Below are 24931 nucleotides of genomic sequence, written 5' to 3' on the forward strand. Positions count from 1 at the left end.
GTGGAGGGAGGCGGCGGGGGAGGAGGCGAGCCGGGCGGCGGAGGAGGGGAGGAGGGGAGGAGGGGAGGGGGAGGGGGAGGCCGGGCGGAGGAGGGGGAGGCCGGGCGGAGGAGGGGGAGGCCGGGCGGAGGAGGGGGAGGCCGGGCGGAGGAGGCGAGCCGGCAGCAGCGGCTGCGGCCAGAGCTCGGCGGCCGCCGCCGCCTCCCCGCGAGCGCCGCGCGCCCAGGCCCGGCTCGCATGCGAGTCACGTCCGCCCCCTCGGCGAGGCCGCCCCGAGACGCCGGCCCCGCCGAGTGATGAGAACAGACGTCAAACTGCCTTATGAATATTGATGCGGAGGCCAGGCTGCTTTCGTAGAGAAGCAGAAGGAAGCAAGATGGCTGCCCTTTAGGATTTGTTAGAAAGGAGACCCGACTGCCGCCGCTGGACTGCTGCGAGGCGGAGGGACGAGAACGAGGTCAGAGCGCTCCCCGGGCCGCGGGCTCCCCCGTCCCCCCCTGCTCTCCCGCGGGCCTCCCGGCTCGGGGGGCAGACCCCGCAGTGTCACCGCGAGTGCCGGAGGGAAGAGGGAAGCCTCACAAATTACTGGAGCCTCTTCAACATGGCTGACAAATATAGTTTTATTCCATCCCCCCCCCCCCCCGACCTGCACTTCTGGGCTCTCTCCTCTCCCCTGCCTATGCCCTCGCCTCCTCGCCTCCTCGCCTCCTCGCCCGGGAAACTTACCTTTGTGACTCCGGCCGGCCGGTTTCCCGGCCTTTTATCCTCAGGAAACTGATTTTTCTTTGCTTTCCTTTCTCAACTAGTTCAGCCTTGGGGGGCACCACTCCCCCCGCCATCCTCCCCGACCCCCTGCCTGTCTGTGAGCCAGACCCGTCCCGGTGTAGCCTAACCCACCCCGGAAAGAAGTCGGCACCGAGCGCTCTCGGCCCTTTGCTCGGCCGCGGGGTCCGCTCCGCTCCGCTCCGCTCCGCTCCGGCGTCCGCGCCCCTCTGCCCCGTGCCCGCTTTCCGGGGGGCGAGCCGCGCCGATGTCACGGGGACAGGACCCTGGGACACCAGGCGGGGTCCTGCCTTTCCCCTAAGTCCGCGCCTTTTGCTGGTGGTGCTGAGTGAGACAGAAGAGTTCTCTCTGGTCTCCCCCACCCCCACCCCCACCCCCACCCCCACCCCCGAAGACCAGATCCCACTTTTCTCAAGGTCCATCAGCTCCGCGATGGGCTGCGCCTTCCAGCCTGGGGACGGGGGGTGAGAGAATTTGTGGGCAAATCTGTGTCCCGGCTTTGTGCTTCTCCCGAATCAGCTTCGTTGGGTTCCCCGGTAAGTGACAGGCAGACACAAAGGCAGGCGCAGGCCGGGGGAGGGGGCGGGCGGGCGGGCGGAGGGGGCAGAGTTGAGAGTTGCAAGCCTGCAAGGTCAGGGGCGCCCAAAGAAATGAAACCCAATCCCAGCAAAGAAACCGAGAAGCAGGGAGCTGGTTTCTAACAGTCCCATCCAGATTTCTCTCTGTGTCTTGGTTGCTCTCTTTTCTTTGGTCGTTTATTTATCTGCCTTTCTCCCCGTGTGCCCCTTCTCTCCTCCTTCTCCTTCTCCTTCTCCTTCTCCTTCTCCACACACACGCGCGCACACACGCGCGCACACACACACTCTCCAGTCTTGCCAAATCTTTTCGCTGGGGCTGCTTGTCTTCTGTTGTTAAACTAACAGTTTCTAGGGAGAGTTCTCCACCTATGGCGAAATAAAGTGTGGCCTGGATAGACTCCTGGGAAGGTCAAATATGGAATATTAAGTATTACTTGCTGGCTTTTGCCTTCATGACATACTTTTAATTGCATTGAGTGATTCCCCACCGCCCCCTCCCCCTCCCCCTCCATCTAATGTTTAGGAATTGAAAGAAGGGTGATTTTCCAGTTATTTGCTTAAAATATACTGGAATATTTTTATAGTTTCCCGTGTAGGGACTAGGATACATCCATGAATTTAAAATCTAAAGTCTCATATTATGCTTTCACCTCTCCAATAAGGGATAATGATAGCAAATCCAAATAAAAAATATTCATCAACAAATGATTCCCACATAAGAGGAAGATTATTCCTGAGAGGAAGTTGGGATGTAAAGAGAAAAGATACTGTTTTGCTTTGCTTTGGTTTAAGACTGTGGGTATTGTTGCCTGGTTAATGAAATCATTATATTTGCATTTTAATGGAAAGTTGAAATACTGGAGGAGAGTTATATTCTTTTACATGTTTGCATGTGTGTCTCATAATAGGTTTGAAGTGGAATAGAAATTTCAACACAATAAATATTGAGGTGTTTTTTTTTTTTTTTTTTAATGTTATGAAGCACGGAAGTGTTAGTGAAGGGTTGGAAAGTCGAACTAAAGTTTAGAAGGCATGTATATGATTAAAAGATGGACAGGAGGAAGAGCACAGTAATGGACATTGCTCCATAAATCAGACTTCCAAAACCATTTGTCCTCAGGAGTTCACTTTGTAACTTTTTCTATTTTGATCTCTGAAAAAAGCAGGTAAGTTTACTTTAATCATTGATACCGAAGGTTATTTCACATGATTATCAGGGATTGGTATTACTCATCTCTGGAACAGAAACAGCTCATTCGGTTAATTTTTATTTGTCGTAAAATAATGAGGAGAATATTTAGGAGTTTAGCATAAATGCCTACTATTTGTTGATAAAACTATGATTGATTATTGCAGTAATTCAGGGTTTAAAGAAAAACAGTTCCTTTTGCTAACAGACCAATATCTAACTGCTTTTTTGGACTTTCCAAATGTTGTGGTTTGTGCTGTCTTCAAGTTATTCAACTAAATAAATGTAGCATTTTCCACTCATATTGGTAAATAAGAATACCTACATTGTTAATTATTTTTATTGTGACTATGAAGATTTGTTCTTTCCTATCAAACTTAGACACTTTTGTTGTTTTATGTATCCTATTTGTATGCTGAAAATAGCTGCTAATTACTATTGTATAAGGGGCTTACATTATTATAAGGAGGAGAGGCGCATTATTTACCATTTTCAATCTAAGTACCACTTTCTCTTCTATTATAAAGGAGAAATTATTTGAACTAGTATAGAATACTTGACTATTTCAAACATAATGTCCATTCTTCATTTATGTGTGATAGTACCCTCTGGATATTCTCAGAATTTCATAGCATAGGACTGTCCTTCTTGAGCAATTGAATTTTATGGAAGTGATAGTGGACAATAACAAGATAGATCATTTTCTTAAATTGCAATATTGTTTTCCTTATTTTCTTATTGAACTAATGGTTAATGAGAAATTAACTTGGAACAAAGAGACTCCCTTGTTTTGTTTAAATCCACAGATTTGCCAGCTATGACTTTAATGATATCTGGCATTATGCTGGTCTACGCTATGAGTCAAGGCGATTGATATGATTTTGATGCAGTGGCACATGAATGTAGATATTGGCAGGTCAACATCACTTCCAGAATAAGTGAAATGCACCTGCCAAGGTGTGATTGGGACAGACTTCCAAAGTCCTGTTTGGGCACTGGACTTGTATTAGGTAACAAAAACTGGAGTTAATGTTTTGGTTTCACTTGCTGAAGTTATGATTTCTCTATCAACTTCAAAGTTCCACCCCCACACACTGTTGTAGCCAGTGTCACTATTGAAATATATTTTCTTATTTCCTGATCTCCGTAAGACCTTTCTTATAATTCACAGGCACACCTAGCAGAAACCTTCTTTACCATTACATCCCAGACCAAAGTTGGTAAATTCTTAAGAATTCTTTGAAATTTCCTTTAGGTAAAATGTTATCAAAAGCTATGGATGTTTGACATTTAGAATATCTAATATTTAGAAAGATCAAATCTGCTCTTTTATGCTCAAATTCCTTGTTAAGTGAATTTAGTTGTTGTTGCTTAATAGAATTTAATAGTCTTGCCTAGCTATCTCAAATTACTGGAGAGAGACTTCTTTGTTTTATAAACAACCATATAGACAAGTTAAAACTTTGGAGCAGCTGTCAGTGTTGATTCATCAAAATAACATTTTCCTCAACTATTATGCTACCATTGCACACTAGTTCTTAAGCGTAGTAATGGCACCAAAGCCAGTAGCAGAAAAATATTTTACAAGCCAACTTTACAATTGGAGCCTTAACTGTGGGAGAGTTGGTTTGCCAAGTAGAGCTGGTGGTTATCTTGGAAATTGTGCTGAAGAACACAACCACAAATGATTTTGCCAAATATACAGTATTTAACTTGGTCTACATCCGCAATTTCTATTTTGACTCACTGTCAAATTCAGGGAATACTGTGACATTATTTAAGGAGGTTATATAGCATATCTGTATACCTTGGTATATAGTACGAAATATGTCTACTTTGGTACACAGTAGGAAAGAAGTGTTCCACAAGAGGAAGAGGGTACAGTGAGAGCCTTGAATCATTGTGACTGCAAGCCAAAAAGAGTCTTAAGGATCTGCTATTTCCAGCATTGTACATTGAAAAAAATCCCTGACTTAAGATAGATATATTCTTTTCACAATAAAATAGATTTTGGTTGCCCATTCCAAAATAGTAAATTCTATCAGCTTTGATTTATGCTTTCTCCACTTGTCATGCAATGCAGTTAAATGTGCCAGGCTTCAAGAAGAGAAATAGATAGTAGGTGGATTTTCAATATTTTGTGTAAAAACAAATTCGATGATAATGTCAACCTACCTGCAGTTTTAAGAATTTGGAACTCAATATTTCATATTTACTCAGGGTCACTATTCAAACTGACTTGAAGTCAAGCTCCAAATAATCTGAGAATTAAAATTAAGAAATGAATAAATTAGGATACAGTGTTTTTGGAGGACAGGTTAGGCAATAAAATGAACTGGTTGTTTCACTAAAAATACTATAAATAAATATTTATTTTAAATTAAAGTTATGTCCCTTGGAAAAGCGATCCTGGTTTCTATTTATTCCATACTAGAACCTAGTGGTGTTCTACTCAGTCAATATGTATTGAAGCGAGTATAAGCTTCCAGTTATAAGATGAATAAGTTCTGGAATGGAATGTATAGCACAGTGACCTGTTGTTAACAATACGTATTGTATATTTGAAAGTTGCTAAAAGAGTATGTCTTAAAAGTTCTCACCACACACATGCAAAAACTGTAAGTCTGTGAAGTGTTGGATATTTTAAGTTACCTTATTGTGGTAATCATTTCCCAATATATACATATATCAGATCTTTACATTGTACACAATAAACTTACATAATATTGTATGTCAATTATATCTCAAAAGCTGAGGAAAAAATAATGACCTGCAATTGGAAAAAATGTCATTTAATTAGAAAATGTATAATCTATTCTCAGTGGTAATGATGATGATGGTAGTAATGACTGGTTTTTCCTTAAATGTAACTTCTAGTAGGTTTGGCAACTGTCTCAGAAAAGCCATCCATTGTAAGCATATAGCTTAACGGTTTTTAGTAAATTTACATGGAGATCACATATTTTTAATTGAAATTTCTATTAAGATAATTGTAGATTCAGACGCAGCTGTATAAAGTAATAATAATTGGGCGTGTACCTTTTGCCCAATTTCCTCCCTTGGTAACTTTTGATGAAACTATAATATCACAACCAGGGTATGACATGGAGATAGTCTATTAGATTCCCCCTGTCTGACTTGTATACTTGTATATTGTGGATTTAGTTCTATACCGTTTTATCACATTATCAGATATCTTTAAATCTTTTTTCCCCGAAAACAGAAAAGTTTAACCCAATTCTAATTCATCAATCATATGATTGCTACCATTCTTTATCTAAAAGTGCATTGGAATATAGGTTTTTGTTTTGTTTTGTTTTTACCTTTAGATGTTTTTGCATAAAATGGCCTTTGTGTTCAAAATAGTTTAAGTTGTTTTAATGACTTACTGCATTGTTACTTACGTCATTTAATTCTCTTCACAACTCTAGAAACAGGTATTATTATCCTCATCTCAGGTGAGCTAAGATGCATAGTGAGGTTGGATAACCAAATTCATGCAGCCAGTGCATGGTTTAGCTACGATTTGAATTAAGCAGTCTCTAGAGCCCAGCTCTTTAACTACTATGCTATTCTTCCTTATTATCATTAATAAAAAAGTGAAGCTGTAATGTAGGGTATGCAGGGAAAGTCCTAAGAGGAAACTTAAAATGCACAGAATTGTTTATATAAAAACAGGTACCCAAACATTCATAACAGCATTATTGATGATTGTCAAAAATTGGAACAACCCAAATGTCTGTCAACTCATAAATGTATGAACTGTGGTATATCCATACAATGGAATATTATTCAGCAATAAAAAGGAACGAAGGGCTAATACATACTGCATCATAGATGGACTTTAAAAGAAGCAAATAACAATAGACAACATATGATAAGATTTCGCTTATATGATGTCTCCAGAATAGGCAAATCTAAAGAGGTAGAGAGTAGATCACTTATTGCTAGGAGCTGGGGAAAGAAGGAGGAATGACTGTTAATGGATATGGGGTTTCTCTTGGAACCTAAAAATGTCCTGTTTTAGTTAGTGATTGATGTCTAAATAAAGTTATAAAAAATGCATGCAACTGACAAGGTATTTGGTATTCAGAAAGTAATGTCTCATGCAAAGAAATACAGAGAGTATTTGCATTGAATTGTGCAGGGCTATGCATATCTTTCTAGAAACATGGCAGCAGTGTTTTTTAGGACTTGTTCCTATGAAATTAGGACTTTTAGTTTTGAACAAACAGGATGAATTACTTGGGGTTGCTTATATTTCAATTTCTAACTTAATGTAGTTCTGGATACCAGACATTTTTCTTGTTGAGCAAGGCTTCTCTCCCTTTTTATTCTGATGAGAATGTTGATTTGCTGCCAATTGGATTCCATAGTTTGGAACCACAACTATAACTAGAGTGGGAGAGATTCAACGATCTGCAAGCCTTCAGCTTTAATAATGTATACATGTTGTACTCAATAAGGAAATGCCTTGGTTTCATATAATTGCTGTAATAATTTTTTTCAAGGAATTGCTGTAGAATTGGCCAAAATTTCTACTTTTTTTTTTTTTTTTAAAGATTTTAATTATTCAGGAGAGACTCAGGCAGAGGGAGAAGCAGGCTCCATGCAGGGAGCCTGATATGGGACTCGATCCCAGGTCTCCAAGATAATGCCCTGTGGGCCGAAGGCAGGCGCCAAACCACTGAGCCACTCAGGCTGCCCAATTTCTACTTTTAAAGAGTATAATTTTAGTACTTAGCTGTAGGTTTGTCTTACGTTTGCAACAGATACAAGTTAGGCACAGTCTTTATCCTATCAAGCTGATGGAGTGATTGTTACAGAAAGCTGTAAGGTCTCGTCCTCCTTATAGAAGAAATGAATGGCTTCCTTGTTTTTTACCCTCTCTTGTTTCTCTTAATACTCTGTGAACCACCTCAGTTAATACTAGGTTTGTTTGTTTCTTTCTTTCCAAGATTTTTATTTATTTATTCTTGAGGGACACAGAGAGAGAGAGGCAGAGACAAAGTCAGAGGGAAAAGCAGACTCCCGCAGGGAGCCCAATGCAGGACCCTGGGATCATGTCCTCACAGACACTCAACTGCTGAGCCACCCAGGCATCCCAATAATAGGTTTATATGATAGCATCTTCATAATATTCAAAAGTTGTTCACTGGGTTTTAGTGTGCTACTCCATCTTTGCTTTTTAAATATACTTCCAAAAATTTTAAATTTTTTCAAGTAAATTAAAAATATGGGAGATAAGGTATTTTGATATGTTTATATTTTTAGCTTTGCTTTTTATAAATAATTTCTATGGAAGATGCCCTAGATTCAGGAGAGAAACAGGGCTGTAAAGCTTTGCTGATGGATTGCTGTCTTCAGGGAACAGAATAGTCAGGAATAGACATAGCAATCTCCCATTAAGACATGCCATACAGGGGATTGATATTTTTCATCTGCTACTTTTACAACTTTGAGATTTGTTACAGTTTGTTCTGTGAATGCTACAGAGTGATAATTTTCATTACTATTGTCATATTTCATTAGCCATTGCTAAAGCCTGCCTTTTCAAGTCCCTTGTTTTTTTGATAGGGTATTAAACTAGTTTCTATGTCCAGATTATACTTAAGGAAAACTAATCACTCAACTTTCAAGATGAGTTTTTATTATATCATTTCTCCTCAAATTGGTATTTTTTGTTTGTCTTAAAATGTAGAAGAAAAAATGTTTAAAAAATGATAGTGAAACCAGAGGATTTAACATGATCTATCCCGGAGTTATTCCTCCTGTTTTTCTTCCCTGTCTACATTAAGAAACAAGGGCAACCATTAAAAAATACCTTAATTATTAGTTGTGCTGCTTTTAAAGTGCCGGAATCTGAAAATAATACAATGGCACCACACCTAGATTCCATCCCTAACATACTGTCTTGTTCCTATTAATTTATTTTTTAATCTGTTTGTTCTTTCAGCACTTTTTCCATTTTTTGTTTGAAGTCTCTTACTTTGAAGTTATAGAATTTTCATATTTGCCATTGGCTATAAAGTTCTCTTAGCTCTTTTATAACCTCTCATGATTTTTGTATTAAAAGGATTACTTTTATATACCCTCTAATTAGTGTGGATGGTTATTAGCTTTTTGTTTGTTTTACTGCATATATCATAACAGAACAAGAAATCACTTTTGCAAATAAAGTGTCTGATCATTCATAAAATAGAATATCTTAAAAAGTGAATCCAGTTATTACAACATTAATTCACTTACATTTATATTTTAATGTACCAAAGAGAACTGGTGAAAGGAAAAATACTATATATGGATACTTTTCAAACATGAAGGAGGAACAAATTTTCCAACATAAAAATAACCACGTAAATTATTTTGTTTCAGTAAAAAAGACAAGCAGGTACATCTTAGCAGGAAAGCATATATTTTAAACTTTTTACTCTAGATGTAATCTAGCTTTATTCCACTAGAGCTACCCAAATGGTTGAAGTTATAACATATTTAGTTGAAATTAGGACAGAGTTATACTTATCTTTGAAATGTCTACCACATCATACTTGGAGAAAAACAAACTGGCAGGAAGCAAAGCTAGTAGACCTTTTAATGGCTTACCTTTTCAATACTTATCATTTAATTGTGTTTCTACTGAAAATCAAAATTGGTAAGAACATTCGGTTATTAACACTGGAAACTAAATTTTCAATATTTTGAAACTTGTTTACTCTCAAATGTGATTCTTATTTGAAGTAAGAAATTTTCTAGACATCAACTCATTATATAATTTAAAAGCATTTTTACCAAGTGTGTAGGAGATACAGGAGAGAGTGTTTTAAAATGATTTTTAAAATGCTTGAGATTTTGTTGAAATCAGAGGATTTTCCAAATCACTAGTTTAATTTACTACTGACAGTTTTGCTTCATTTTTTCTTCATTATTATATTTTGTCATACTTCAAATAAAGCTGAAGTTTCCATATTTAGGGGTAAAAAAACTTGATATTGACATTTTCCTCTAATATTGCTAAGAATTCAACCCTCTTAAATGGTTTACCTGTTGCCTGTTCACAAACCCATTGTAAAAAATGCGATGAGTGTAGATGAGTGTGAAAATTAAAATAAGGCAGGTGAAATACTTAATTGTGTTTCTCTTTACTCAGACATAGCCATTGGATACTTTTTGCCAAAATGGTCATGTAATTTTATTTGGATGCAAATTGTCACTTTGCAAACCATTTGCCTACTTAATGTATCTCTGTCTAGTGGTAGGTGAGCAAAGATAAAGAAGTCTTGGGATAAGAGGAAGTAGAAAGTGCATTCAGAATGCATTATTGGGATTTCAAAATTTGCCCGAAATTTAATTAGAAAAGGCAGTTAATTGTGATCCTGTCCTTTGGGGAGGTGCTGCTTAAAGAAGGAAAGAAATGCAATGGGGATTGGTCGTTTCTCCTGTTCTTCCTCCCATTTATATTATGTATATATATATATATTTTTATATATATATTAAATATATATTTATATATATATATATTTATTTATTTTGGAGGGGGGAGGTGGAAGGAAAGGAAAAGATAAGAAAAGTAAATCACTTTTAGAGATAGTTCCTTGACAGGCATATGCTCATTTTCAGGGCCAAAGAAAAGGGAGGTTTCTCTTTCGAGCTTCTTGATGCTTTCTCACCTCCCAATTACACGCGGTCACATCAACATTTGACACGTGGGTACCGTGCGCATGGCAGCGCTATTTACAAACACCATCCTAGGATTCCAGAGACTCTTATGTAACAGCTGAGAGAGTGCGGGCTTTGTGTGTCTGTGGGCGGAGGAATCACTTTAATTCAGAGTCAGGGAGCCCTTGTCTGGTGCTGACAGGGTCATGAACCAAAGATCAAGGTGTCTAGGTCAGGATCCGCCCAAGACACAGTTCTCCTACCAAAGTCTCAAAGGCAGTGCTTTAATACGGGATTAATCTTTTTTTTCTTCCTTCAGCAAACAGAACCAGTTATGTCTAACTTTTTTGTGGTTTTGGTAAATGTGGGCAGATTGTACATTGGTTTTGGTTGTAACTTACAGTGCCACTGAGGCTGAAGTGTGCTTGCCTGCCATTCAGTCTCACAAATGCCTTTTTTAAAAAAGAGTGTATTTTAAAATTTGTAATCATCTTCAGATGCAAGAGAATTCATAATCTGACTTGCCAGACTAGACACTCAAACCACAGAACACTCAAGAAAGTGATTAATTGATCATCCTCCTTATCCCTTCCTGCCTCAACCCCTCTCCCCTTCCTCCCCACCCCTGTTCAATTCTTCATATTCCATCTCCCTCAGCCTTCCTCCACTTTTCAACTATATCAAGACTTGGATTTAAAAAGGAGTCTCTATACCAAATTATGAAATTGCTTTTTCTTTCCCAGATAGAGTTTCAGAGTTTCTCATTTATATTTATCAATCAAAAGAAAGTCTTGAGCTTCAAAAAAAAGTTAAAGTACACAAATTTAAAGCATATCTGGTATGTGTTTACCAGTGTTTTTCATCATGAATTGTAAGCTGACTAGTTGGAATCTTTAAAATATGAGTAAACTTTGAGGGTTTTTTTTTTTTTTTGTATTGCATCTAAGAATTATTTTTGTAATTACACTATCTTTCTAGAAAAAAAGGAAAAATTAGGATCTTTGAAATGCAGTTTAATAAATGAAGGGAATTTGTTTAACTTTTAAAACTAAGAATCTTTAACTAAGAGATAAACCAAGCACCAAAAATCTATTTTAAGTCCTATTCGTTGTAAGAGAAGTTTAGATCTGAAATAATTTAGAGATTATCTCTCCAAATTTATTATTTACCTATGATACTTAGAAATTAAGTTTTAGCTGTCTAACATCTGAATTTGCTCTCATTTGGAAGAAACTGCCAAAAGAGTGACTCATTTAACCAACACAATGAAATTTAAGGATGAGCATTCTTCATCCCTGTTGCTGAGTAAAAGTTCCTTCTGGACTTGAAAAGATATAGCTTGAAAGGAGTTCCTTCTGGAGTTGAAAAGATATAAACTTGAAAAGGTTTAGTGTTTATCATTTAAAATATTTTGTATACAAAATACATTGAATTAAGATATGGTGAAAGTAGATTATAGGCTTAAAAAGATTATTTTAATTTGCATGTTTTCTTTGCTTGCTTTTTTATTTTATTGTTTTGGCATAAAGATAATGTATTCAACTTAATAACATTGGCCCAAATAGTGAAAGTTTGTTTGAAATTACTTATAAGTATCCTATTCTACGAAGAGCAGTGCCAATTCTAAGCTTTCGGGCTTTTGCAAGAATTATCTTTTTTTTTTTTTTTTTTTGCAAGAATTATCTTAACCTATATTAGAACATTAATATTTTCCTCTCATCTTACAGTTTTTTGGACAGTAAATTATATATGATTATAAGCTGAAAGTGCTCAGAATTTTTATAAAGGCCATAAATTAATCCCTTTCTGCTAAGAAAGGGATTTATTTATTTTTAAAGATTTTCTTTATTTATTCATGAGAGACACAGAGAGAGGGGCAGAGACATAGATGGAGAAGCAAGCTCCCTGCAAGGAGCCCAATGTGGGACTCGATCCCAGACCCTGAGCCAAAGGCAGACACTCAACCGTTGAGCCACCCAGGTGTCCCAAGAAAGGGGTTTAAACATAACTGTCATTTGATTGTACTTTGGTTTTATGTGAAGTGGCAAGCATGTAATAAAAATTGATTTATTCAATGGATGGACTCCCTTCATAATGATAAGATTAGTGGCAATTGTTTTAGTATTAAAAAATATCAAAACGGTAGATTGCATGTGAAAGGTATATACCAAAAAGCAATATGAAATTTTAGTTTATCCCCTTTCAGTTACTACTGAGGGTGTATGTGTGTGTGTGTGTGTGTGCATCTGTTCACATGTATTTTGGACTTTTGATAAGAATTAAGTCCTCTTGGTAGAAATGGTTAATTAAATGAACCATAGTAAAAGTTTCTGTCTATGAATATAAAATGAAAAAATAACTAATGTCAGTCATTTTTCTGGGTATCAAGAAGTTACACAAAATCCTCCAGGTCATTTGTAATTTGTATAAACTGCTTTTATAAGGTCCTTTTAAGGACCTATAAGGCAGCTGAGGAATCAAGTAGGGGCTCACATAACCAGCTGGCTTGGTGATGTTAAGAATGGTACCAGGTGTTCCTTCTTGCCTAGGAGTTCCAGGTCATCCTGTGGTCAGGCACACATGGTCCCAATGTTTACACACACTGTTCCAGAATTCTGAACACCAGTGATGCAGTAGTGGGAGTTGAAAGAGTGGTCTATCTCATCAATTGTTTAGTGACCTGGATCGTGAATATTCATACAGAGAGAGAAAGCACTGATTATAATAATATTTGACTGGGACAGAGGGAGTTGAGGTGAGGGGTCATGGTAGATGCATAAAGGAGATTCCCCCCAAACCCCTACATTCTTATTTTAAACTACTGTTATCACTCGAAAGAAGCTTTCTGCTTTGAACTTAAAATAGTAACTTTTAACCCAGACTAGTGACTAAGGGCTCTAATATCCAAGGACTGAAGGTGATGAAACTCTTAAGAGTATCACTCTCTCTCATAACCAGGCTGACTCAGACTCTTTTAGAAGCCATTGTGGCAACTTAACTATCTCTAATAATGTTGCTTCATACCTGCATGGCAACAGTTGGAGTTAGAGCTGCCATTTTTTCATGTTTTAAAATTATTCCTCACTCATTATTTATTTTATGTTTGAAAATATACCAATCCTAGTACATATCCAAATGCTTTCCAAAATCGCCAAAAATGTTTGGTTAGAACTACTTTGCTTAACATTAAAATCTGTTTAAGGGCCTCTATCTGCAACAACATGGAGGTAACCCCCTTCTTATCTCGTAGAATTATAGTAAAGGAAAGGAAAAGGTAGGTGATGATTTTGGAAAACATGTAAAACAAAGTGGTGACATTCATTCAAGTAAATACCAGCAACTATGCTTAACATGGAAATGTGCCTAGAATGGTGAGAGGAAAATATGTAAATATAAATAAAATATAAAGAGTTTTTATTTTTTTAATTTATTTTAAAGATTTTATTTATTTTTTCATGAGAGATCAGAGAGAGAGGCAGAGACATAGAGGGAGAAGCAGACTCCTCACAGGGAGCCTGATGTGGGATCAATCCCCAGACCCAGGATCACGCCCTGAGCCAAAGGCAGATGCTCAACCACTGAGCCACCCAGGTGTCTCTATAAAGAGTTTTAAATGTTCACAAATGATGAACATTCTAAAGATTCGTTTCAAACTCTTTTAACGAATTATCAGACTTTTTCATCCACCTTCCTTTGAACTTTTAATGTTTTTTTTCCTTCTGGACTGTGGGTTTAATTTCATGTGCTTGTATGTGTGTGTTTGAATATGTTTTTGTATTTTAGATCTAGCTGTGTAGACTAGAGTTGTTTCCAATTGCTTATAAGATATTGCCACCACTTTTACTTCAGCATTTTAATAAATCATTCTTCAGATTTGCAAAAATGTAGTTCATTTTCAAACATGAAATCATATGCTATTGTCAACTGAAAAGGACTTTAGAGACTCTCCAACCTATCTGTTGCATTTAAAACTGAAAAAAATAGAGCCGTAGGAAGGGTAAGACAGTTGCCTCAAATTACATAGTAGGATATCTATCATTTTAATAATAGCCAATCGACTAAGTTCTTACATTTTGTTAAGCATCATGCTAGGCACCGTACAGATATTATTTTATTCTCACATTACCTCTTTTTCTGTTCATGCCATATATCCCATTTTACTGATGAAAGAAATAGGTCATAGGGTTTTAACCTCCATATAAATTTTGATTTATATTTAACATCACCACCATTTTTTTAGGACTGTGATTTCTTCCTCCTTGATATTCTCACCTGTGTGACTTCTCTTTCCATTCTTTGCTGGTTCTTGCTGCTTTTCACCATATTTCCCCCAAAAAGGAATCTGCATTTCCTCCTTATTTCTAGTGGATCACAATGAACTCTTAAACAGCTGGCTGCCATTAAACAGTCTAGCCTTTTGGGTTAGGAGGATCTAATTTTGAATCCTAAGTTTCCTTCTTATAAACTGTTTATGTTTTAATTCAACGTAGTAGTTTTAGCCTCTCTGGATCTGCCTTCCCATCTGTGAAATAGGAATAACGAATAATTCTTATCTCTCGTGTTGCTCAGAGGGAATAAATTAATGAGTTAATATAAATTAAACATCCAGTATATTACTTGGCAAAATTTCAGTGATTGAATAAGTATATGTTCATTCCTCAAGCATATGTTGAGCATCTATGTATTAGGAAAGAAGAAAGCCATTGTCCTTGCCCTTGTGGAGTATATGGACTCCTAGGCAAGAATCAATACTATGATCTTTTAAAAGGCATAAAAAGATGGAAATTATGGGACTCAAAAACTGGTCAGGTGGAGAATTTCCAAGGATGCACCCAGCCCTCTGCTCAAAGGTATGATTCCTCAATTGCCTGAATGGTCCTAGGCACAAGAATTGGCATAGCTTCTCAACACACTCTCTCTCTCTCTGTCTCTATGAATAAATAAATAAAGTCTTAAAAAATAAATAAAAACAGGTACATGGTAACAACAAAAACAATTTAAAATATTGTAATCAGAAATACATCTTTATTACTTTTTCCTACAGTAATACACTTACATTTTCAAAGTTATCAACATCAAACCAGAGCTTCCTGACTCCCCACTATGCAGGATATAAACATTAGAATTTCTCATTTCCATCTGCTTTTTCTCCTTTGCCTTCTGCCAACTTCTGTTTTTGTTTTTTTTTTAAGATTTATTTATTCATGAGAGACACAGAGAGAGAGAGAGAGACAGAGACAGAGACAGAGACATAGGCAGAGGGAGAAGCAGGGTCCTCACATGGAGCCCAACGCAGAACTCCATCCTGGATTCCAGGATCCCACCCTGAGCCAAAGGTAGATGCTCAACCGCTGAGCCACCCAGGCGTCCCTGACTTCTGTATTCTAGACCATTCTATAATGTTAAGTTTATAATATTTATACTTTGTTCTTCATCTATAGCTGTTTCTCCTATGCTTTGTTTGTTGCTCGGTGCTAATTGAGGGGAAAAAAACACAGCATTTATAATGTTGTGATTATGATAAATAGAATTCAGTATAATACCAAGTGCTGTGGTTGAATATGTAGAGAAGGAAAAAATGATCCCATAGCATTAAAGCTTGGTTTGTTCTCAAGATAATATTTTAAGCATCAAGATGAAATAAATTACATTTTCTTACATTCCTTTAATGCCTTAAAATTGTGCCATATTTTAGTTTCTTTCACATTTGGACTTTTGTTTTTCTGTGAGCTTTACATTTTTCTGGAAAATTCTAATCTCCTTTTTGGTGTTCTTGATAGAAGAATTATATGCTTTCATCACATCACGATGATTTTTCTAATTTCTTAATTATATCACTTGGTGAATGAAATATACCTTCTTAAAGTCATTCTTCTCTATGCTGTCTGGTTTCTCTTTTCTGAATTAGAGTTTCTTTTCATTATTCTCCTGGTTAGGTGTGCTTTATTATTTCACTTTCTTGTCTTGCTCAGTATTTTTTTATAAAGATTTTATTCATTTATTCATGAGAGACACACAGACAGAGGCAGAGACATAGGAAGAGGGAGAAGCAGGCTCCTCTCAGGGAGCCTGATGTGGGATTCGATCCCTGGACTCGGGGATCATGCCCTGAGCCGAAGGCAGCACTCAACTGCTGAGCCACCCAGGCGTCCCCTTGCTCAGTGTTTGATTCTTTTTTTCCTTTTTGCATAAATCCTCAAGATTTTATTCTTGTTTTTTTTTTTCCAAAGATGGTAGGTAGGAAGCAAATTGAGTCCTTGCATATCCAAAATTCATTAATTTTTTCCTCAGAGTTAATTGATTAATTATTGTGTAATGCTCCTGGGTTTAAAGTAATCTCCCCTCAAAACTTGGAAGACTTTTATCTAGTGTTGCTTATAAGATACCTGATAAAAATTTGATTTTTTAGATGACTTTTTTCTTATTAAATAGTGTTTAGGATCTTTATCTTGTCAGCTCTGATGTTTTCCTAGGAAATTAAAAGCTTACAGGAAAATCTAAGTCCATATCTGTCTAGGCATAACTCTTTCAAAATGCATCATTCTCAGCCCTAAATGATCCTGTACAATCTAGAAACAAATGTCTTTATTCCACTTTAGGAACTTTTCTTCTATTATACCTTTGATTATTTCTTCCACCGTATTTTTTCTTCTCTCCATATGAAATTCATGCTAACTGTACATTTGACCTCCTCAATTTATATCTCTTCTTTATTAAGCTCCCTTTCATATTTTCTTCTGTTTTCTCTGTATGTTTTCCAATTCACTTGATCTTTTTTAAATATTAAGAATTGAATATAATTTCCCAAAGTTCTTATATCCTCTTTTTAACAGAAGCCTGTTTTGCAGCTCAAATCCTAAGGAATGAATGAAATTTTTTTTTAAAAAAATTAGAGCAACAAAAAAAGAAATGTTTGTCACTACAATAACATATATGTTGGCAACTGCGCTTTTTGATGTTATTATGATTGAGTAAGTATTTCAGTTACATGGTGTATTTAAGAGGCCTTCTGTGACAACTTCAAAATATAAGCATGATTTGCAAAACTACTTTAAGTTTTATTTTTTTTATTTTTTATTTTTTATTTTTTTTACTTTAAGTTTTAAACAACTGATTTATAAATAGACTTTGGAGCTCAGGCCTCCTGAAAGATGAGCACTGCCTGTGTTCTTTTGCTTCCTTTCTTTCAGTTCTGTGGCTACCAGCTCCCTTCTGGGCTATAAGAAATAGCACTGTTTTCAATATCTCTCAGAATCTACTATCATGAGGAGATAATATTTGGTTAATTCCTTAGTTATGGGTTCAAGTGAACTTGGTATTTATTTTATAGTGAAAAATACTTATGGGTAGATGATCCTTCATATGCAGGTTTTCCACTGGTTTTGAAATACATTATTTATTCATTTTAAATATGGCTAAAATCATAGTATTTTGAGTGCATTTTTCTGGCTGCTGTTATTGTATTTATTAATGATTCAAAATCCTGCAGAATTTTAAATTGATTTGTATGGGCATTCTACTTCCATTTTTTTTCAAAACGGTATCTCCAGTATCTAGCACAGTGCCTGAATCATTATAAGCTACAATTTATTTGTTCAGTGTAGGCCACTACTTCTAGAGAATTCTCGTTCCAAATTTTTAGTAGCATAAGAAATCCATAATGAGTAATGATGCTAGTGAAATGAAGTACAAACAGGCAGAGCAGCTCTTTTTTTACTTTTTTTTCCAAATATAGAGAACTTTCTGAAATCAGAGAATTGATTTATGATTTTTTATATATTATATCGACATAATAATATGTAACCAGGAAACAGAAACCAGCAATCCCTCATTGATCTTCTGTTCTTTCAAAAATGGCAGAAAGATGAGAAAAAAAATCAGAGGTCAAAAATTTTTTTTAAATAATATAACTTAGGAGGCATCTGAAATCTTTAAATTTTTCATTGTTGCAAGGTGTAGCTCTTGAGCTACAACTGTTTTTTGATAAAAGATGCTGGTTTATGCTGCCAGTGTTATATCTGCCCCTATATAGTGAAAAGTACGGTGTGGTACCCAAGATGTTGAAAAGGTTAAGGCAACATTCATACTTGTGAACAGACCTACAAAAATAGACTAGACTCTTTGAGATTGCATTATTCATTTTCATAAGGTTGTCTTTACCTCTTTTGGAAGTCTGTTTCCTAATCTTCTTCTAAGGCTTATCATTCCCTTCATATGTCCATTGCATGCATTTTTTCAGAGGCCAAACAGAATTAGTGCATGCTTTGTATTGCAAAAAGGCATTGTTGACTTTAAGTGGTTTTTCATGTGATGCTGGGCAGGAAGTTTACTATTTCCTCATTTATCAAATGAAGGAGCTGGACAAAATAACTCTTGAAATTTCATTGAACCTAAAAGTCAGCATAGTAGATTATATATTCTATATGACTACTTGTAGCATATTGCAGATGTTAAATAAATATTTGTTTTTTTGTGTTTTATGAGACCACATTATATCCTTTCAAGAAAAAAATAGTATTACATTCAGATGCCTGTATGTTTATGAGGAATATTTCAAAACTGTTAAGGTTGAATTCAGGGTTTCTTACAGATGGTCTTCGCACGTTCAGCAACATTTCTCATAATGTGAGAATATTTGTGGACTGAAGAGTGAAACTAATTAAAAAAATTCTTTCAGTGAGGGAAAAAGTATTCATCAGAAAAGTATTCTAGTAGATGATATATTTTTGGTAATGAAACTGATAGGGGTCAAAAAAAAGGAAACTAATAGGGGCAATTAGCAGTTTTTTTTCTATGTTGGCTATGCTACTACTATCTTGTTATGCAATGATAATGCTTTTCTGACAGAGCAGAGAGCAAAGTTACTTTAGTCTTATTTCCATTAACCAAATCTTAAATATCCCTTCAGAGAATAGATGTGAAAAGTCTGCTTCTCAGACCTCTTAAGAATATAGATTTTGTTTTTAAGAGGCAGTTCACTCCTGCATACCAAAACAAAGATAAAAACTTTATCTATCTTTAATCCTTAAAGGAAAATATACATAAAATTGCTATTTACTGTATACAATATATGAAAGTTATAAGATTAATACAGGTATTAATCTTTTATGAAAAAATCAAGTTCATTGAAAAACTTGAGGTAATAATGAGTCATTTTAGTTAAGTAAAGGAAATAAAATCTAGTTTTGAAAATGACAGATTTACTATGAGAATGCCAAGTTGATGAGACTAGGATATCCAAATAAATTTGCTGATTTATTTTCTGTTACTCAGTGAATACAGGAGTCCATTTATTTAGATATTAATAATATAAATTAAAACCTCTTTGAAGTCAGTGTACTATCATTATGAGAATTCTTCTGAAACTGGTGTATAAACAGGATTATAATTTAATCAGAGTTTAAATTATGTTGCTTTAACTCCCTGTCAACATACAAATTGTCAAAATTATTATAATCATGAATGTAATATGCTAATTCCATTTTCACCTAGAACTTCAATTTGTTCTATCACTAGAGTACATATATGGATAAAATTTTAGGGATATCAAAGAAAGAAAAGAACAAATATATGTACATACCCATGGTAAACCTACAGCTTATTTCATGGGCCTCAAAAGATAGCTTACCACTGCTGTTTTCTAATATATATGTATATATTTATACACCGTAAAAACCTGTTTTGAGTAATGACTCACCACACACACAGAACTTATAGGTATTGCCCTTCCTAATACATATTTGGAAAAGAAGATGATATATAACTAGAATTTCATAGAGTTAAAAATTTAAAAATACATGTATTTTAAAAAACCCTGAGATTTCCAGTGTCCACTTTAACATGTAAGGAGCTTACCATCTCAACAAGTAAAAAGCTGAAGAAACTGAAAAAAGTCAACAACTCTTCATAGCTCACTCCGAGAGATGGGGTCACAAGGCAAACCACTGCCCCCAAGAGTGGAGAGATAGGCGAATACAGAGAATCACAACTTATTGGAGCAGAAATCCACATAAGTAGAAACATCCATTGGAACCAGTGCCAGGTTAGAAAAACCTGAACTGTAAAACAAATTCCTGGAGGCTCAGTGTGGATAAGTCATAAAGTAAACAAACAAACAAACAAAAAAACAAACAGGGGAACTCAGTCATAGGAAGCCCCCTACACTTTCATTTTACCTCCAGGTGTCCTACCAGGTGCCCTTAGTAAATATCAGAGAAAAGTCCCCTTGTTCTTCAGTAGGGGGAGAGAAGAACCATTTTGAAATAAGCCAGAACATTTTGTTCTTAACAAGGCCTGCTCAAAAGAAACTACTTTACCAGAGCCTAAAGGGAAATTCCCAACTTCAGCTCCCTCCAACCTTGTATGTGGGGGAAAGGAAACAGGTACCTCCAGACCCCTCCAGCTATCCTATCCTACTTAAGGAGGCAGTGATTGGCACTGAGAAGCACTGTTGAAGTTCACAATTCAGTGGCACAAGCTGGCCAAAAGACTAATCACATAACAACAGAATGTTTCCCATCCCTTCACACCTTACCTCTACAATACTAAAGGCCCCTTTACTGCAGTTCCTTTTGTCCAGTACATTTTGTTTGCTTTAAAACAATAAATTGCCAAGCATACTAAAAGGCAGAAACTGAATAAGTATCAGACCCAGAGTCAAATATAACAGGAATATTGGAACTATTACACTGGGAATTTTTTTTTTTTAAACTGTGATTCATGTTTGAAGGGTTTTAATGAAAAAAGTAGACATAATGCAAGAAGAGATAAATAATGTAAGCAGAGATATGGAAATTTTAAGAAAGAAAAAGAATGCTAAAGATAAAAAATATAATGATGGAAATGAAGAATACTCATTTATAGACTAGATATGGCTGAGGAAAGAATCTTGGAGCTTGAGAATATGACTGGAAACTTCTAAAACTGAAAAGTAAATAGAAAAAGTACAGGTAAAAAAACAATATCCAAGAATTGTGGGACAATTACAAAATATGTGATATACACATGATGGGAATACAAGAAAGAGATGAGAGAAAGGAATAGAAGCAATATTTGAAGCGTTAATGAGTAAGAATTTTCCCAAGTTAACATCAGACACCAAACCACAGATCCAGGAAGCTCAGGGAACACCAAGTAGGATAAATACCAAATAATAATTATAATAATAATTAATAATAAAAGCAAAGCAAGCACAACATGAAAGCATATCATATTCATATTCTGAAATCAAAGATAAACTCTTAAAATAAGTTAGAAGAAAACTACACCTTACCTATAGAGGAGTGAAGATAAGGATTATGTTTGACCTCTCCTGGGACATCATTACAAGCAAGAGAGTGGAGGGAGAAATTAAAAGTATTGAGGTGGGGGGGGGGGACCCACAAACCCAACCTAGAGTTCTGTAACCAGTGAAATTATCCTGCAAAGATAAAGGAGAAATGAAGACTTTCTCATACAAACAAAAATTGAGGGAATTTGTTGACAGCAGCCTTCTGTACAAGAAATGCTTTAAAAAGTTCTTTAGGAGAGAAAGAAAGTAACATAGATCAGAAACTCTGATCTATATAAAAAGAAAGGAAGAACTTTGGAGAATAAGTAACTGAAGGTAAGATAAAGCCTTTTGTTTATTTTGTTAATTCTAACATATAACAATTCATTCAAAATAATAATGTACTAAGTGTATCAGTGAAATAAATGACAGCAATGATAGACAAGAGGAAGAATTAGGAATATTTTGTTATTATAAAGTATTTTCATTACCCAAGAAGTGATATAGTATTATTTGAAAGTGAACTTGGATTAGTTGTAAATGTATATTGCAAACTCTAGGACAACAACTAAAGAAGGTTTAAGAAGTGTAACTACTATGCTAAGAAAGAAGAAAAAATAATGGGAAATATATAAAAAGCTCAATTAAAAACACAAAACAGAAAAATATAGAAGACAAAAATACAGGCAAAGTACAAAGTCAGCAATTAGGAAACAGTAATAAATATGGCAGATATTAATTCAGCGATATCAGTAATCACCTTTTGTTTCAGTGGTTTAAATTCACCAACTAAAAGAGATAATCAGAATGGATCAAAAAAAACCCCTATATATTGTCTAAAAGACATGTTAAATATAAAAACAGACGTAGATTAAAAGTAAAGAGCTGGAGGGGTGTTTGGGTGGCTCAGTTAATTAAGCATCTGACTCTTGATTTTGGCTCAGGTCATGATTACGGTGTCATGAGATCAAGCCCAAAGTCAGGCTCTGGGCTCAGCATGGAATCTGATTGAGATTCTCTCTCTCCCTCTCCCTCTGCCTCTCATTCACATATGCTCTCTCTTTCTCTCCAAAATAAATAAAATATTTTTTTAAAAAGTAAAGAAATGGAGAAATATATACCATGTTAACATTAATCAAAAGAATAGCTAGGGTAGCTACATTAATTACAAACAGAGCAGACTTTAGAGGAAAGAAAGCTATCAGATAAAAAGGCATTGCTTAATGATAAAGAAGTCACCACTCCAAGAAGACATAACAGTCCTTAATGTGCATGCATCTAACAACAATGTCAAAATACATGAGGCAAAAACTAAAAGAACTGTAAGGATAAATAGATAAAGCCACTATTATAATTGGAGAGTTTAATGCTCCTCTGTCAGAAGTGAACTGATCCAGCAGGCAAGAAAATCAGTAAGAATATAGTTGAACTCAATAGTGCCATCAATCAACTGGATATAATTGATGTCTATAGACTACTTCATCCAACAACAGCAAATTACATATTCTTTTCAAGCTCTCATGAAGCATTTAACCAACAAAGACCACATTTTGTGCCATAAAACACACCTTAACAAGGTTAAAAGAATAGAAATGATATACTGTCTGCTCTCAGATCACAAGGGAATTAATAAGAAATCAATAAGAAGAAGACCATTGAAAAATCCCAAATACTTGGAGATTTAACAATGTACTTGATAACACATGGGTGAAGGAAGGAATCACAAGACAAATATGAAAATATTTTGAACTACTCTGGTTGACACTGATTTGTCATGCAGTTCCAGTGCTACTTATGTTTTTACTGTCTGCTTACTTCATTCAATTTTTGTGAATTTCTTGCCATCAGAGGATTTCATTGTCTGAGGACTGAGACCACAGTGTTAAAAAAAAAAAAAAAAAAGGTGCAAAGAAAGTTAATATAAGTCTGAAAATTTTTTGAAATAAATGAAAATGAAAATAAAACATCAAATTTGTGTGATGCAATGAAAATAGTGCTTAGAGGGAAATTTGTAACATTGAATGCATATATTAGAAAAGAAGATCTAAAATCAGTAATCTAGGGGCACCTGGGTGGCTCAGTGATTGATCATCTGCCTTTGGCTCAGGTCATGATCCCAGGGTCCTGGGATCGAGTCCCACATCGGGCTCCCCACAGAGAGACTGCTTCTCCCCCTGCTTATGTCTCTGCCTCTCTCTCTGCCTCTCATGAATAAATAAATAAAATCTTTAAAAATAATAAAATAAACAAATCAGTAATCTAAGCTTCCATTTTAGGAAACTAGAAAAAGAGCAAATTAAATAAAAAATAAGCAAAGCAAAGAAAAAGAAAACCCCTAAAAATGAGAGAAGTCAGTGAAAATGAAAACAGACAAGCAGTAGAGGAAACCAGCAAAACCAAAGCTAGTTCTTTGAAAAGATCAATAAAATTGATGATCCTCTAGCTATTTAAAAGAGAAAAAGAAAACACAAATTACTAATATTAGAAATGAAAGAGGAGACAGCACTACAGATCCCATGGACATTTAAAGGATAATAAAAGAACACGTCTTTGTGGACAAATTTGGTAACATAGATAAAAAGCAGCAATTCTTTGAAAGGCGCAATCTGCCTAACTCACACAAGAAGAACTAGAATATCTTTATAGGCCTATATCTACTAAAGAAATTGAATCATTAATTAATAATCTTCCAAAACAGAAAACATCAGGCCTTCATGGGTTTACTGGTAAATTCTACCAAACATTTAAGGAAGAAATTTTATCAATTCTTTATAATCTCTTTCAGAGAGATTTTCAGAGAACAGAGCAGAGGGAGTACTTCCTAACTCATTCTGAGGCCAACGTTACCCTAATACAAAAACTAGACAAAGACATTACAAGAAAACTACAGAATAGTATCTCTTTGAACACAGTTGTAAAAATCCTCAACAAAATATTAGCAAATCAACTCCTGCTATATATAAAAAGAATCGTACACTATGACTAAGTTAGACATACATCAGGTATGCAAGGTTGGCCCAACATGCAAAAGTTAATTAATGAGTCAATCATATTAACAGGTTAGAAGAAGAAAAGCCACATCATCATTTCCGTCGATGCAAAAAAAAGCTTTTGACAAAATCCAACACCTATTCATGATAAAAACTCTCACAAACTAAGAATAGAGGGGAGCTTCCTTTATTTGATAAAGAACATCTGCAAAAAGCCTACAGCTAATATCACAGTTAATGATAAGAAATTCAAATTTTTTTCCACTAAAATCCCTCTATACTACTGCTTTTCAACATAGTAATAGAAGTCCTAGCTAATGCCATAAGCCAAGAAAAGGAAATAAAAGGTACATAGATTAGAAAAGAAGAAATAAAACTGTTATTTTTCCCAGATGACATAATCATCTATGTAGAAAACCTGAAATAATCAACAAAAAATTTATAACTAATAAACAATTACAGCAAG

General features: G+C 35.7%; 1 protein-coding gene across 1 annotated transcript in view; it reads left to right on the forward strand.

The window, feature by feature from the left end:
- The first annotated feature begins 324 nt into the window (after positions 1 to 324).
- TET2 (tet methylcytosine dioxygenase 2) overlaps positions 325 to 24931 on the forward strand; it is a 125191-nt gene continuing 100584 nt past the window's right edge. Inside the window, exon 1 of the mRNA XM_041758875.1 lies at positions 325 to 457. The gene's annotated coding sequence lies outside the window, so the exon portion shown is untranslated. The remainder of the gene's footprint in view (positions 458 to 24931) is intronic.

The sequence above is a fragment of the Vulpes lagopus genome, chromosome 6 (genome assembly GCF_018345385.1).
Source record: "Vulpes lagopus strain Blue_001 chromosome 6, ASM1834538v1, whole genome shotgun sequence".
In the NCBI taxonomy this organism is placed as follows: domain Eukaryota; kingdom Metazoa; phylum Chordata; class Mammalia; order Carnivora; family Canidae; genus Vulpes; species Vulpes lagopus.